The following is a 16,896-nucleotide window of genomic DNA, read 5'->3' on the forward strand; positions in this document are numbered from 1 at the left end:
TGAGAAAGGGGGTACGAGGTGGATTTATTCGTTCCCGAGCTGGGAATGGTTGTTTTCTCGCACACGGAGTCGCGCTCGAGTCTCTTCGGAACCGACAAAGTGACAAGCGTCCGGTATCGTCGCGCGCGATCTCGACTCGTCTCGGTAGGGTGATGTATGTATGGGCGGGGCGTCCCGTCCTCTCGAAGGACCAAATTATAGGCGAGCGCGATAGGACTACTCGGGACCGGGCTAGGAATCCAAATCCAAAGCCGTTTCTGCCGATGCTCCTTCGCGAGGAGGATCTTTTCTTTACCTCCGACTCTTCCGTACCGTACCGACTCATTGTTCGACCCAAGAAGGGTGAGACTCTTCCGAGAAACAACGGACCATCGCTCAAATGTTTCATCCACAAATTGCCGGTGTTGTTGCATCCTTCAAATTCGTACCTACGTGACATTCCACGAACATGCGCGACTCGTCCGTATCGATCTATCGCCGGATTCGAAATGGAAAGTTCGTCGGCAGCTCCGCGGTGATTTCGACGTTGCGAACGATTCGCGAGGTAGGTACGGATCGATTGGAACGTCTTGTCGATGTGAAGACAGCTGAATCGAATCGAAAGCCTTTTTCGAAATCGAGGATCTCTGTGCCCTTGGACGCGGGAGCGGTGTCCTCATAAGTCCGCATTCCGCGTCATCGACGTGCGTTCTCGATCCGGGCCGAGATGATTTTTGAGGAATTTTCTTTCCACGCGACCGGAACCACCCCGAGCTGCGGCAACGTCTTCGCGGGATCTCTGTGTTCTAGCGCGCCATCTGCGCATTGTTCCCTCCTAAAGGGATCTCCGTCGCGTTACTTTTGTGTTTTTTTAACGGTCGAGTGAAGTGGGATTTGTAAAATTTTTGACTCGGTTGTTTGTCCGTGCGGCTTACCAACGGATTAACGAAAGGAATGGGATACGTATATTCGCTTCGGCTGAGCCGCTTTTCGGGATTACCGCGTCGTGCGATGATCGGGTCAGCTTTGCGCGTACACATGTACGTACCGCGGATCTCTACGAGGTCCTCCTCCTGGAAGCTCGAAGGATCATCGCCGGAGAATAACCGGGACTCGATCGTTGTTTGCTTTTCGTAATTCGTCCCTCGTCCCTCGGGAACCTCCGCTGTGCCGTACCACTTATTGTTTTTCCCTTTCTCTAGGATGCGTGCGCTACACGCACGTGGCGGGGCACGCGGTGGTGTGCGTCTTCGGGTCCGAAGACCGATATTCCGCGGTGTGAATGATCGGACTCGCTTAATACTTGCCAACACTCGAGGTCCCGAATACCGACACGCGGTTTGTCAAACGTCGACGGTAATTTTCAATTTGGAGAAAGAATTACGGATAAAAAATAGGAGAGAGATCGGTCGAGGGGAAGAATGATTCTCGTCGGACGATAGATCGGACGCGAGTACAATGGTTAACAAATGAGCCGGCGATCCACCTTGTCGCCGAAGAGACTAGAAATTAGATGGCGGAAGTCCATCGCATCGATCTCCCACCGCCTTTGCGAGCGGTGGAAACGGAGCGTGGAAATAAATTCGCAAGAGACGAAGAGTCGAAGAGCGACATCGGTGGGAAGAATCGATCGAACGGACGACGCTTGGCGCCCGATTACGGCGTGTTTTGAAAATATGCAAAACGAAGGGTCGGACGGTCGTTACATCGACGTTGTCATTGACCGAGCGGAGGGTTGGCCGGACGGGGGACGGGGGACGGGGGTTTATCGCAAGGTGTTAAAACGAGATGGACATACCGGTGAACAAAATACAGGCGTGAATGAAACAATGGCGTCCATTTACCTCGACCAATGGCGGCAAAGGAGAGAAAGATACCTGCGAGTTATGAAAAAGAAAAAAGGGAATCGAGAGAGAGAAAGGAGAGAAGAGAAACACCGCGTATACTACAAGGTGTGGCTGCTGGCTCCGCCACCACCGTGCAGCGGAGTATGCACGAGCCGGGTTATACTCGTCCCCCCTTCTTTCATTTCCTATCTCCGTATCAAGGATGTATATTCGGAGCGGTAGGTGGGTGGGTGGGTGGGTGTGCAACGCGTTCGCATGTTTCAATTCTAAGGGCAACTGCGCACGGGCCGAAGAAGGCCGAAGGGCGAAGTGCGAAGGGGTCGTAAACACCGACAGCTGTTCTCGCATGCCACGTACGCCCCCGCGCGATCCATCTGCCCCAGAGCAGGCCCCGCGCTCGTATACACGTGGATTTTCCATCCGAAAAATCAAAAACTCTCCTCTCTATTCTCCGTTTAATTGGCGTTCAATTTATCGAGCGCACGAGCGTGGCTCGTATACGGAGCGAGGATCGTTTATCGGGCCGATTTAACCCCATCGAAAGAATTTCACACCGAACTGTGCCAAGCCTTTCACGGATTACCGGCAATTTCGTTTATCCCGTCTCTCTACAATGTGGGGATCGACCATCGGCGGCGATTTTTCAACGAATCGTCCCGCACCTCGTTAAGCTAACGAACTCGTCCCATTTCACAATCCCGGGAAAGCCGCCGCAGTTGGTCAAGCTCCTGTCTCCGCACCGGTCCCAACGATCGCCCCCGCGGTTTCCGCGGGAACGCTTTTTCCACCGATCGATTGTCCGCGTCCCATCTGCCCGCACGGTCGAACCAAAAATTTCCAATTGCGGAAACGCGGCGGCAAATAGGAGAGGACGAATAAATGTCCGACGAAGGGCCCTCGGCGGAGACCGGTGAATAAAATCCGTTCGCGCAACGATTCCCTAGGCGATGGAAGAGGTACGTTCGCAACAGCTACGTCTGGGAGTCTGGGAGGCCGGGCTGCCGATCGGCGATCGCATAATGTAGGTGTATCGTGGTACCAAAAGCTATACGTATGAGAAGGAAGAGAGGAGACGCGCACGGACTCGGTCCACGCACCAAAAATCATCCATCAAGTTCTCCCCGGTGCGGACCGCGTTCGACGTTCTCTGATGAACGAATGGACGGACGGACGGACGGACGGACGGACGGACGGACTGGGAGGAAGGCCAGTGTTTTAGAAAGCCCGGGTTTCAAAGAGTATAACCCGATCCCACCTATCTTCCCTTCCCTTATATATACCGATGCAGCTGAAACTGACTCGACATCACGAAATTGATGAACGTCTTTCACTAATTTATTAGACCGGGAGAAAAACCGACTGAAAAATAATCCGTAACGATCATCGTCGTATTATCGGTATTTAGTCGAAACGTGTATTCCGCAGTTTTTACGAAAAATTCGGCCGGCCGTCCCTCGGCCACGGAGAGGGAGAAAAGTGAAGAACGGTTCGACGAGTGATACGTACGGCGGTGATGGAACGGACGAACGGATCCGAAATACCTTGGAAGCGTATCGTTCGCACGATCGGCAAGATCGTTATTACCGAAACTTATACTTGAAAAAGAGTCTCTCCTTTCGGAACGAGGGGAAGGGAAGGGAAAGAAAAAAAGCACGAAGGAAAGATAAAGGAGATCGTAGTATAGTTGCTCGGTGTTTCAACGTGGTCTTGACGCGTCAGGGAGACAAAGATGATGCGGGGGATGTCGGGGACGGCGCGGCGAGGGGGGAAGAGCGAAGGATGATAAATGGTCGTGTGAGGAGATGCGCGGATAACATAATGAGATGTATTGTGTTGCGGAGGTCCAGGGTCCGCAGTTATACTACACAGGCCCAACCCGAACCAGGATCGGTACCTCGGCTTCGCTTCGTGAGAGACGGTCCTCCTCATCCTCGATCCCGTCCTCCTTCTCTTTCGCTTCCTCCTCCTCCTCCTCCTCCTCCTTCTCCCCCCTCGGCTTTGGCTTTAACTTTTCCTCCAACGGGATTTTCCTGGAATCTGAAACTCCCCCGAACAATGCAAGAATAGACAAAATATATATATATATATATATATATATATATATATATATATATATATATATATATATATATATATGTATATATGTATGTACACGTATAGGTGAACAGATTCGGAATACCATACGTACCACTAAAACTAGGAATTATGATCCAGAGGTCCGAGGCGGCTGGGTTAACGTTTCCTTTTTTCTTTACGAGTGTTACACGCGGTACGGTCATTAATCCCCTCGTCGCAACCTTGGAAAATCGAATCCTTCGATTCCCATTGGGATTCAATCGGCGAACCCGTTCCGTTGTCCCGTTGTGTACGTGGTACGTGTATCGCGAAGCAGCCTTTATCAGCCGGGCTCGGAAGTCGCGCCCGTCTGTTTTCGATGTAGCGAGGAGTGCACGTTCGGAAGGTATACCTCCGGATCTTCCCGCGGGACGATGAGAGGACGGAGACGGAAACGGGGGTTAGATTGTATACCTATACCTCGGGGGGTGTCGTCATGGCTACGGAGCGGGAGGCGGGGCAATCGATACACCTTCGCGTAGCTCACGCACTAAACGCACTCCTCGTTGTTTCCAGGAATGCATCCGGGAATTAATAATAGAGGGAACGGGTTCGCCGTCGCGCGCGACCATCGGGAACCGAGGGCCACCGGGGCGTGCGTCGGAAGACTCGCGAAATGATGGAAAACGATGGCAATGAGCGCGGCGTCGCGGCGTCGCGGCTCTCGGATTTTATTTTTTCTTCGTCCCGATTCCTAATTTTCTCATCGGTTCCCCACTCGACCCCGTGGGATATCGTCGAGGGCGTAAGTTTTCATTCGACCGATTTCTCAAGCGATTTCACGACACCGTACAGATGTACGACGGTGAGAGCCCCGGCCCCAGTTCTCTAGGTGTGCGCCGACAATGGGAACCGCCGAATGGGACAATGACCACTCGAGTGTATCATTCCCTCGTTTATGGGGGAATGACCATTTATCATTTTACGGGAACGCATTTTTCACTCCCGCGAACCTCTGCCTCCTTTCATTTCCTCTCTCTTTTTTTCATCCCCTCTGCCCCGCGCCCGTTCGCCTCGCGGTTCGTCGTCGTCGTAATATACTTTGCGGTTTCCAACAATTAAATCGTAATCGCACGATTATGACGTTCTTTCATCCCTTCGGCTCTACACGGGGTGGATTTCCGATCGTTCGGTCCTCGTCACGCCGATAGTCGATCGAAGATTGTTCGTAAAACTACCTTTTCTACGTTTCATCGACCAGCGGGGGTGTCCGTTCCTCTTAAACGCGTCGGGTTGCACCTGTCCAGGTATACGAGTGTTCGGAGCTCGGGAAAAAACTCGCAGGTCCTGCGAGACGGGCGTTTGGAAATGGGTATATTTCTAGGAATTTGCGGCCCCGGACGGCTCCAGTCTGTCTGCCAAATCGCGTTTTGTTTACGCAAGGGGCACGCTGCACGGTTCCTCCGAAGATATCCCGAAAAGCTAATGAGTTTTCACCCATTGTACCGTCTTCTATCCTACGCAATGCCGTATCGGGGCATTCTTCGTTCGCTTTTTTCCAAGACTTTTCCCATAGAATTTTTTAACGCTGAATCGATCTCTACCGCAGTACCAGTGACTCGAAAAGTTTATCCGCAAAGCTGAAAAGAAATACACCCCCAGGTGAAATCTGTTCAGTCGTCAAGTTTCTTATCCCCCCGACAAATTGTTTGCATGTATTATATTTGTTCTCTCGGATTTCAAATAAATGGCGAATTCGGATACAGCGGTCGATATCGATGCAGCTTGGAAAATTATCACCTCATTACGCGGTGCGATGGCGAAAATATTTCCAACAAGAGAATCGCCTCGCCGATTGTAATTTATCCTCAAAATCCGCATTCGTTGCGAGTCTGTTTCGCGAAACTATATTGTTTAACGAGTGTTCGATATTAGGGTTTTTTTTTACCTCGGTGGCGTTTTGTCGGACCGCAGATAGGAATGCACGTACTCTTTCGCACCGAAAAATAATTGGAATTAATTATCCTTGATAAATTAAAAAGAAAAAAACAGACGAAGACGAGAAAAGAGTTCTCGGGATGTATTCGGATTATTCTCACGAGATCTTTGGACATGAATTTTCTAAATTTAACTCTCTCCCTGTGATGCCTGAATTTTTTTGTTCGTTTCTAATCTTTTTCTACATTTGAAGCGCGTCCGTCTCTGGATATAGGTGGGATGACGAGCCCTCTGAGATTAGCGAGAGTGTTCCATCTCTATTCGTTTACCTGTCGGCCGGCAATTCTTTTCTAAAAGACTCACGAATAGCCCCCTACCTATGGTATTATACCGCAGCAAAACGAACGATCGCGAACCTGTCCCACATATTTAACAGATTCGCAACACGGAACAGGTGGGCCGAAGGTACGGTGCAGAAGGAATTCGCATATCCATAAACACCCGACTCGAAGACCCAAAATTATAATAAAAGCAAAAAGGAATAGAAAAGGGTCTCAAAATTACGAAGGATTTCTACGGCATTAATCGAGCTGTACTCTCGATAGACGTGACGCGAAAAAAAAAACAAACAAACAAAAAGAAAAAAAAAACGAAAATTATCAAATCGAAAATTGCGAGTGCCGATGAAATTTGGTCGGTGAATCTTGCGATCGATCGATGATCCTCATCCTATACGTAGGCCGGGCATTTTCTGCAGCGCGTCGAGTCAAGTTTCCGTTACGAACGAGTGACGGATGGCAGCATCGCATTTCGCGGTACCATATCTCGCCAATTTCTCGGATGTAATTCGCGTAAAGTCATTTTCACCGGCGCGCACGGCTTTACGTGTTAAATTTTTTGTTTTATTTTTACATTTCGGTTTGTTTGTTCATTCCTTTTTCATTTTAATTTCTGTCCGTCAGGCAGCAGCTCACTTTGTCAAAACTCGCACATCATCTTACGCTCTGTGCGTGTTGATGCATACGATTAACTCCCTCCGAACGTCGTTCGACGCTAATTTACCTTCTAACCCTTCGACCTTCGACCGTCCTAATCCATTCTTCCATCAATTTTAAAAACCAAGGCCCCGATACTTTCGCACTCGCTCTACATATGCAGGTATATCTATACAATTGCAGCGAAATAAACGCGAGAGAATCCCGTGTCCCACGGAACTGCCCCCCTGCCCCCCTGCCCTCCTCCCCCTCCTCCTCCCCCTCCCCCTCCGCCGGCCCCGTTCGTCTCCGTTTACTCGGTGCTTTTATACATTCAGGGTCGAAACTCCGTGGAGAGCGGCGGGGGGTGGCGGGCGGGTCACGAGCAACAAAAAGTGATTAATTAGAGTATATATACGCCGGGGAGGCTCGCTGTTTTGGAAGAGGAAAGCAAACGAGCAACGAAGCAATTCGGCAACTATAACTTGCCCCTCGCTTCGCCGTCGTCCTCCTCCTCATCCCCCGGCTACTCGGACTCTCTCGACGGAGTTGTGTTCTTAACCGAGGAGAATCGATCCCCGGTGCAACGGGCATTGTCTCCTCATCCCGGTATGCGGTGTTACACACACCTCATTGTACGGCGCGCGGTTTCCCCTCTCAACTCCCTCGGATCTCCCACACTTTCCTTCCTTTTGCCTTTTCTTCTTCTGCTTCTTCTTTTTTTTTTTTTTTATTTCCAATTCCTGAGGGGGGGAGGGGGGGGGGGATTAATAGATAGACAAAACTGAGGGCGAAGGTGACGATGATCCCTCCCTATGTTTTATTCTGTTTTTTCTCGCTCGACGTACGCAGCGAACGCCGAACTTCTGGCGGTGACACGTTATTTCGATTCTTCAAGTCCATGCGATGTGCGAGATGGTGGTGAAGAAAAATTGGGGTTATTCACTTTTTCGCGAGACTCTTCTCTTACGAATCGAACGAAGGCAGGTTTCGCGTGAATTTTATAGTTCAATCGTCGTATCGGCGAAAATTCATTTCGAGGTATCCCTGCATCCGCGGTTACACCGGTGACCGGGATTCGTTCGATTTTTTCGACGGAATCGTTCCAACTGAAACGAGATCGAATGCGATCGGGTCGAATGTACACCGAATCGGGAATCGGTGAGAAAAATTTTGACAACGAGATCGCCGACGAAAATATTCCCGAAAATAATCATTCTCGTCGTCGAGATTTCATATTCAAACGATGTTCGTCGGATGTCACGTAGCAGGGGCTTCTGGGGTAGCGGTAGATTTGCCTACGCCCTCCGTCGTTTCGGAGTATAAAACGCTAGTGTTATATAATATATAGTGTATATATCTGGTTGCGTAATCATAAATAACCCAAACAATCACAGGGTAACCATCATATTCCACCCTCTCTGCTTGCTGCAGAAGTAACGCGCTCAATTCACACCAAGTACAAAGAGAGCGCCCCTCGCTCAAGTAGGGGACCCATTGTAAATCATTGCGGAAACAGAGAAAAGAGAGAGAGGGCGGCGGGGGGGGGGGGTGGGGGGCGAGAGAGCGAAGAAGAAGCGCAAAAAAGGGGGCTTCGCGGTTCTCAGATGAATCCATGGTATTCCCGATCCTTAATTCCACCTCCGCCTCGCCCCGCGTCACTCCGCTGCGGGAATGATATTCCAGTGCCGATATCGGAGCCGGAAATCCGCATGGAGTAGAAACGTGGGGAGTGAGAGCGCGAAGAATGATCGTATGTGTACGCGAAAATGGCCACCCCGTGTTTTACGATTATGCAATTCGGAAATATGCCTTATTGAACATCCTCGTCCGTTCGTTGGTATATTTATTCGGGGTCAGAAGCGTACGACAATACCGAAGCGAGTACGAGGACCCCGTCCCAGTTTAATTGCGGCAAGGTGGGATAAAGGCCGGTGATATCGCGGCTCTGCCGATCGAGGGGAGGATTTCTTTCTCGCTCATTATCGCACCTCTTCGTTATCGATGTCTCTGTATTTTTTGAATTCATTCGGCCTCTTTTTTCTTCCCGTTTCCGCTCCTCTGATTCACGCATCTCGTTACACGACGCATCGCCCACATTCACGTATCCACGCACACCTCGATCCGCGTAGCTCGGAATACTTTCCTATTTATTATCGTAGCGCGGCTCGAATTGATATTATGGTTGGTAGCTCCGCTCGTGTGGTAAAAATTGAACGGCCTTTTCTTTTTCCATTTTTCTCATTTATTTTTCCCTCCTCCCTTCCGTCCGAAAGATATCCCCACCTTGAGAAGGAGGCGACGTCCGCCGTCCCCGTACAGCAAAATTGGACGGGGGTATAATAATTTTTGTCGAATGCACTTTTTGCGCGGATCGACTTTGGGAAATTATGGATCGAACAATCCAACAAATTGGTAATTTTTCTTGCACCGCGTCGCGGGTATATCCTTATACACCTGTACGCACGCATGTTATATCCTCCTCGGTCTTCTTCGTCGTTGGATCTTCCCGTCTCGCCGTCTTCTTTCAGTTCTTCTCCTCCTTCGATCCCTTCGCCCGTGGCGCTCCGTGTTTCAGATTCCCGTGCTTTATTGATGGGATCGTTAATACGTTATGCCGATCAATGTTTTGTCTCGGTGTCGACCGACTATCCGTCGCGATCGGCGACCACCCCGCAAGCTCGACTCCGACGATTTTATAATTCCCACCAATCGCGACTCTCAACCGCGATATCTAATTCATCGACGTATCGCGACCGTCGAGTTTCGGGAGGTGAAAAAAAAAAAAACAATAATGGAAAAACCGTCGAAGAGAAATCGCACGATCTTCGAAATGCCAGATTTCCCAACGATCCGTCGTGAAAGTTTTCCACTTTTCCACCCGCTCGGAAAAGGAACTCGATTATTATCCGGACGATCGTCGAGTTCCTTTTCGTTCGCTCGTTTTTTCGTTCGTATCAATTTTATCGTCGGTTCCGAGGAATCCGCGGATTGGCAGACCCTGCGTGCCGGGAGCAGCGGCGGCAGCGGCGGCAGCTGGTTATACATATTGCATGTCTGTTAGGACATATTTATTGGCATCTCTATACACCGTTGCTAAAACATGCGATTCCGAACCCTTTCTCTTTCCCTCTCCTCTTATTTAGGTTTAACGAGTACGCCCGTATACCTATAGATGTATTTTCGATCGTTCCTTCGGGTTTCGGGATCAAACGACGCTCGCGCTTTTTGCACCGTTGATCCGGTTCATGTGTCGTCACGTGTCTCTCGAATCCCGATGGATCTTCGGATACCCGGAGGGCGGCGCGGCAAATTCGCGTATTTATCCCGATCTCGACTCTCTGCATATGTATAATAATCAGGAGAAAGACCGCCGCCAGCCAGTCGGTCAGCCCGGTCTATCATCTCCGAAACTTCGGTCTCTTAACCTTCGTGGATATTTTACGCGAATGACGAACTGCCGAATTATCATGAAATCCTACCCTCGCTAAACTTGTACCTTCGCTCCCTTTTTCTCCTCACTTTTTCGTATTCCATACGGGGAATTCCGCGTCATTTCGACGAACCAAAAACAGTGACTCTCTACGATTTTTCCAGCTATTTCCAAAACGCTTTTGTGATTTTTTCCAAATTCACGAGTCCGACCGTTTTAGAGTTATGAATTTTTTAAAACTCAAAACAGAGCCGGGATCGATTTTTTGAGAGAATTCTCAAAAATACCAAAAATACCATGGCCAACGACGAACCTTTTTCGCTCGTGAAAAGAAGTGAACAGGTTTTGAGTTTCTCGATTTTCGAAAATTTAAAATTCGAAAATGGCTGGACGGAAATTTTTCGAAGGAAATCACAAAAGTGATTCGGACCAGCAGCTATCGTGAAAAAATCGCTGGGAAAACCGGAGAAGGTGACTTTTTTTCGTTTCGTCGAAATAACGTGGGATTCCCCGTACACGTTGCAATGCGTACTTCGTATATTATGCGGCAATTTATAGCTCGCGCCGAGTTTTCACCGGACAGCATCGGCATCGGATCGTTAATTTATCCAAAGTTAGTATATGGGGCATATCCCGAAGAAAGAAGAAAATAAACGAATACAAAAAAAGGAAGGAAGAGGGGAGAAAAAAAAAACTACTGGAAGAAGAGAAAAAAGATCGCGGATTTATTTCTCCCCTGTTATGGTGTGTACGTACTATACGTATACGTATTAAAAGTCGCGAAATTTGAGATCTCCCGCTCTCTGAACTTTCGGTAAGAAAAGTTTGAGCCACCGGCAGCTGAGGTGAAAATATTGCATTCGTATACATGAAGGTATAATGAAAAAAACTTACTTTCTTTTTGAAAATGTTTGCGGGAGGAGTATCTTCTCGTTTTTTCCATTTCTGCTTCCTTCGTTTAGTCTTGGTTTGTTTGGTTGTTTTTTCTTCTCTCTTTCGATCTTTCTGTGGGATCGTAGTGCAACGCCTGTGTATCGTGAGTAACGATGTCTACCGAGGCGTGGACAGCTATTCGCTCTTAGAAAATATCTTTTCAGAGAAGGGACTTGAGGATCGGTATATTATGATATATATATATAGAGAGAGAGAGAGAGAGAGAGATATTTCCGTTGGAAACGCTCGCGGAGAAGATTCGCCAGGAGTTTACGAACCGTATACAAGGTTAATCAAGTAGCCCCACTTCGCATCAACTCCCATACATCACTTTACTTGGGATTTAATTTTTGAGGGTTTCTTCGGAGGATAGGTATCCACCGGTTTTTGATTCGCTGAATTTTTTAATCCGGAGTCAGGATTGAAAGGGAGATTAACTTTTGAAGACCGAGTGCAGAGACGAAATCGGTTTTATTATACGCTTCAAACTACGCGATGGATGTATTAAAACGGATTCTCCAATTTTCTTTTCAGTTTCTTCGAACGTAGCGCGTCGCGTCGCATCCGGCATTTCGAGTTTTGGAATCCCGAGGGCTCGTTCGAATTCAGCGAACCCGAAAACACCGAGATGACGGGGGCGCGCGGTGATGATACGAGGTACGGGATTTCATTCGAAAACCTTGGAGATTTTTTGCTTTGGATTCGGATTGATTTTTCGAATGGAAAAAAAGTCGCGGTTAATTCAGTTGTACGACGGCAACGAACCTGCGAGAGTAGATATAGATGGAAGTTCGGAGAGACCTCGGGCTACGACTACTTTGGTGAGATAATTAATTTGCCTGTTTGTGCTCGGTTTCTCGGGTTTATTTTCCTCGCCCGGTCTCCCCGGTGTTCCGTAGCCTCCCCTTCGCCATGAGAACATTCCTGACATACCAGAACCACCCTGTCTCCATTGTCTAACCGATCTCATCCTCGCGGCCCCGCGTCGATGAAAATTCATCATCTCGCAGAGGTCTTTTTTGAATTATAAACTTCAACCAAAAAATTATACAACAGGCGTTATCGCGTCCGCGGTAGTCGAGTCGATTTTTTCGAACGCACAGATTTCCGTCCTCGGAGCTCTTCGGCGTTTTCATGCCCGATCGTTTCACCGGAAAAAAGTTCTCGGGGGTTTCGCGAGAGCTGAAAGGAATGTTTTCCCGTATCGACCGGTGGAAAAAATTCATGCAACACTGCGTCGAAATTGTAATTATCTTCCGTGCGATGAACGGAAATTTGCAAGAACGGCGATAAAGTCGCGGCAAGTTCGGGCATTCGTCTAATTTTTGACCTCGTCGCGTGCGCGGCGACACAATTCTGCGAAAATAATTCCTCTGTCGCCATATTGTGTTTTGAGAGGGGCCGTTGAATATCCTCGTACACGTACACGCTGCAGGGGAATACAGAGGTCGATCCTGATGCGATCCTGTCGAGGACAGCGCGGCGCCGCCCTCACGATTATAGGGTAGGTACGGATGGGGCAGGGGACATGCGACCATATCTGCTTCTGACAGCTCCTCACCTTACTTGTGTACATATGTATCTATTCCTATGTATTCGTACATACGCGTTCGGTCGGCAGGAGCGCTCACTCGGTGTATACCGCGGGTACGCGCGACGAGGTCGTGAGAATGCTTCGCGCGGTCCTCGGTGAATTTGTCGGACGAGGACACGATCGAGGAACAAATGTATCGAGGGATGTACCGATTGCCGCGCGATGTGCGTCTCTCCTTTTTCTCTCTTCTGGAGAAACTTGATCAGAAATTAAGATGACAATTATTATTCCCGATAAATATACGGGATATACGGGATATACGGGATATACGGCTTGTGCCCACGCGCTCTTCTCCGGGATGAAGTACACCGTTCAGGAGGGTTGGCGGGGGGTCCGAGAGTCCAACAGCTGAACATTTGTTGGGTCCCAACGACCGCGCTCCAAGAATCACATTAACATTCCAACTGAAGGGAAATTATTTATCGCTTCATTCGAGATCTTGAAATTTAAATCAGACATTCCTCTAATTTTCATATCGAAGAACCCTCCCCTCCCCGCCCCTCCCCTCGCCCCTCGCCCCTCGCCCCTCGCCTCGGCGTCTTGTTCTTCGTCTCACGGTTCGTCTCGTTAATTCTCCTCCGGATCCGAACTCACACGTCCAAGAAATTGAATCGCGCGCGAAGAACAATCTCGAGTGGTCGAACGAACGTGCGTACGTCTGGTTTGTTTTTGCTCTCAGATTTCGGTAATTGGGTAGCGAGATGGATGACGGTGGCGCGGTTTCGCGTGCTTTCCAAAGGACCGGTATCAGAAATTAAAAGAATCCCGCTCCCGCCGGAGGTCCCGCGCGCGTATATTCCACGTATTCCCGCAGGACGTGGTAAGAGGCCCGTACAGCGAACTTGACTGCGCGGCGGAATTTCCACATCACTGAAGTTTATCGTCATTGTCGTTATCCTCAATATCGTTGTTACATCGTTGTTGTTGGGATTATCGAGGAACGCTACCGGGGAACACGCGCTCCGCTAAATACGCCGCGGTCCGAAGAATTGAATCCCGCGTTGGTTAATAATAACGTGAACCATGGCCATTTTTGAACGGGAGATTTACGCCGAACGGACGCAATCAACGCCACTCGATACGTATTATACATGGGTAGGCGGGTAGGTAGGTAGGTAGGTAGGTAGGTAGGTGGGTAGGTACTCATATTACCAGGCTCTCCGAGTTCCTCTTCTTCTTCATCTTCTTCTTGCTCTTCTTCTTCTTCTTCTTCTTCGCCCGCGCGCTACCATTTCTCGGTCAGTGATTGGCTCTGCGGGGGGTGAGCGCATGTGCACCGCACGTCAGATGGGTACTGACTACGCCACATTAACATTCCTAACTCGCGAGTTTTGGTAGACTATTTTTCGGTGATAGATTGTACGAGGACGTTCGGAAACCCCCCCTTCCAAGTCCCGTATTCTTACGAAATTCGAGCGAGCGCACGCGACGGAGAGGAAATAAACGAAAGCCCGGAAAACCTGCGCCCCGCTCGGGGATGAAACGACCCCCGAGGCGGATGGATGATTTCCTCCTCTTTCCGCGCGTCGCTCCGTTTCTGGAAGTCACGCCGTCCCGAATGTATATCCCCCGTGTCCGCGCGTGTACGGCACATACGCGCGGCGTACGTCTACCGACCCTTTTTCAGCATAATCGTTGGACTACTCAAGAAGTAAGGTGCGTTGATGCCTCGGCATATTGGCTCGACGGGGTGCGGTGCCCAACTAACCGGTGCCCGTTGGGTTTCGGTCGAGCGGGCGGCCAGTTTCATCGAGGAAGCCAGATATCAAGCAGCGTTTCGGTCCGGTCAACTCCGGTCCGCTGCACCGGACTCTATCCAGCGGACTTTAAAGAGCGTCGCGTCGGTATACGCACCCATACGGACTCGCGTCGTCTCGTGTGCCGCGCGGTGCGGTGCGGTGCACGCGATCCTACCAAAGGTGGCTGTATACGAACTCCGGGATGATTTAATACCCGCTGAACTACGTGCTTCTTATTTATGCTCACTCTCAAATAAACTCCCCGTATCCGCGGAGCGTACGCGCGATGCGCGGTGCGCGCTCCGACCCGCTGGATCGGTCGGTCGTCTTCCGTGGAACGTGGCGATCTTCTCACAAGAATGCCCCGCGAACGCGCCGATTATTCGCTCCCTCGTTCGCCCCTCGATCCACTCCGCGTCGAGGCTCCGATCTTTCGATCGCCCCGAGATCGCGACTCGAACGGACCGATCGTCCGCACATCCAGCTCCCGCGGTACGATAATTTGTCGCGCGCTCCGGCTGCGGCAACATTCTACACGGACGTAAGAAAAAATGGAAGACTGCCTCGGGACATTCCCGAGACTCTCCGCGGGGACGATCCGAATGGAATGTCCCGAGGGAATGTCCGACGTGGAAAATTAGCGTCCGCGTGTACAAATCACTTCCCGCTCGGAAACGTCGTCGTTCGTTCGTTGTAGGCGCGACCGATTCGACGAAACGATCGGGCTCCGTCTGAAATTCGATGATCGGTGAATCGGAGCGTCGATAACAGTTTCACCGGCCGCAGCTGATGAATTGTCTCGCGAGAGCGTTTCAGCTCCCGGGAAGCGACGTCCGCCCTGGTTTATATCTCGTTGAACGCTGTCGGACCCCCGAATGAGGAATTCCGATCGCTCTCCGCTCGCTTGGCTCTCGTAGATATGGCCGAAGGAACGGCGAAAATTTATACATACAAAACTTATTTTCGGAGCCGAGGAGCACTCGGGATTTTCCATGGTGAAAATGAAGAGTCATCGTGCCATTTTATTCGACTTGCTAAGAAACAACGCGAAACAATTAATTGCCCACGAGTTTGTCGAAGCAACAAAAGTCTCAATTCCGCGGTATGTGCGCGGCGCAGGATACCTCGGGTAAACCTGCGATGCAAATTTCGACCCAGATATCCAACGGATAGTTTACAGTCTGTAAAAATACTTGCGATCAACATGTGCTTCTCACGTGTCAGCGCAGGTGTACATCGGGTTTAACCGAACGCTACGCAATTACACGATATAAATTCATTCGTTGTTCCGGCGAGTCCTTCGAGCAGTACCTACGAGAAAAAACGATGAAACGAAACGAACGACGAGACCGTGCTGCCCGATCGACTCGGTTCGCGGTAACGGGGTGTTCCAACGGGGTGGGTCATTTTTATTTATTTACATTCATTCGCGTTTCGTTGCAGAAATCCAATCGCGATAATTGACACGTATAAGCGCGTACCTGCGATCATCTCACGCTGCGATCCTTGTTGGAAATATCTCGAACCATTCGATTCTTTCACCCGAATAAATTTTACGTTATGTAAAATAGCGTGGGTGGCAGCGGCAATAAGGCAATGCTTCCTCATTGTCAGCTGTTCCCCCTTTTACTCGAGACAGCACCTGCCTCACTAATACAAACTTGTACGCCTCCTCCAACTTTTGAACGCGTAGCCGTAGCAATGCTCATGTTCCGCACTTCGTACAACCCGATATGCTGAGCGGCCCGTTTCGAACGTTTCTCGTATTCCTTAACTTTTTTTTTTTTCTCCAAATTTCTCATTTTCACAGCGACCGAAAAGCTTACCCGTGAGACGAGAAAAAAAAAGCAGATCGGTCCACCCCGATTCATTTCCAAAATTCTAATTATTAATTTCCGTTCTTTTGTTCTCGCTCGCACGGAATCGTGCGTATAATAATACGTATAAAATAGATAAAGATCATTATCAGATGCATTTAATTATCATCGTGACCAGACGTACGATCAGGTCTCCGATTCTTATGGCTCGCGTCGTTCGGCCCCTATAGCTTCGGACCCGACTCGGACACCCGATTAAAAATATGACAAGCATTCATTTCCCCGGTCATAAAATCATTAGCATAAGAATTCCTCTACCTGGGGTTCTTCCCCTGCTCTCTCTTCTCCTTCCCCTCCTTCCCCTCCGGACCCACCCCCTTTCTCTTCCTTCGTCGACCCCCCCCCCCCCCACCTTCACCCGCCAAAATTTCTATCCCCACCTCTCTCGTTCCTCGTCTCGTTTAGTTTCTTCGTGTTTTATCGCTCCCTCGAAACTGATTTATAAACATATAATGTGACGTGGGAGGGGCTCGGCTACCATATAATGATACCCCTGTGCACCGAACTAATTATGTTTACTACGGCTT

The sequence above is a fragment of the Athalia rosae genome, chromosome 3, assembly GCF_917208135.1.
Source record: "Athalia rosae chromosome 3, iyAthRosa1.1, whole genome shotgun sequence".
NCBI lineage: Eukaryota > Metazoa > Arthropoda > Insecta > Hymenoptera > Athaliidae > Athalia > Athalia rosae.